Genomic DNA, 979 nt, shown 5'->3' with positions numbered 1-979 from the left:
CATTCAAGACAGAAGTTGATTTCCACAGAAAATGTATTTTCCTACATGTTTAGTAACTTACAGTGGAAGAAAACACTGCCAGTAGGCCAAAAATGTGTTTGAAACTTGTTTGTTAAAGCACTTAATTCTTCCATTAAAAGTAAAAACTATTAAAACTGTATTTTTTGACCTGCATGTCTTAGGCATCGCTTTTTCTGTGGTCTAAATACTCAGTTCCAGTGCATGTGCCGTCATCTCTGCATCATTCATGTTTAGTCACTTTACCTAATTTGCATTGTCATGATGACAAAGTTTAAATATTAATACATTTTAAACACAACTGGATAGTAAATAATTCTATGATTATTGTTGAGTGTTTTCAAGTTTTTATGTTTATATAGTATCTTTCTGCTATATTGTAATTGCAAATGTAAATAGTATGTATTTTAATGTCTATTAGCTGACTTTGATTTCCTGATTTCTTTCATTGTAAATTGCTTTAACTTTTTCATCACTTTCACTGTAAATAAATAAAATGAAGATTATTGGTATGTTTTTACAAAAAAATTAAATAAAATAAAAATAATAATAATAAAATTTCAGTCTTTCTTCTTCTATTTTTTTTTTGTGTTAATTCAATGTGTTATGTGCCATTTTTAATTCAGACATTATTTCTTCATAATTCTGAGTTTATTTCACAATTTAGATTTTTTTTCCCTCAAAATCCTGAATTAATGTTTCACAATATTTAACTTTAATAGTTTTTAGCTTAGAATTGTGAGATATAAAATTAGAATTTTGAGATAAAACACAACAAAAGTCAGAATTTAAGATGAAAAATTGCGAGACAGTTACTTATTTAATTAATTTATTCCATGGAATTCCATTTATTTATTACATTATTCATGGAATTTTATAAAATAAATAAAGTTTTTTTTTTTTTTTTTGTGTAATTTACATCTTGCACTCTCGAAAAAATACCAAAAAATAAATAAAAATA

Source organism: Carassius gibelio, chromosome B24 (assembly GCF_023724105.1).
Source record: "Carassius gibelio isolate Cgi1373 ecotype wild population from Czech Republic chromosome B24, carGib1.2-hapl.c, whole genome shotgun sequence".
Lineage (NCBI taxonomy): Eukaryota > Metazoa > Chordata > Actinopteri > Cypriniformes > Cyprinidae > Carassius > Carassius gibelio.
The sequence above is the reverse complement of the archived record's forward strand: the minus strand, read 5'-3'. Positions refer to the sequence as shown.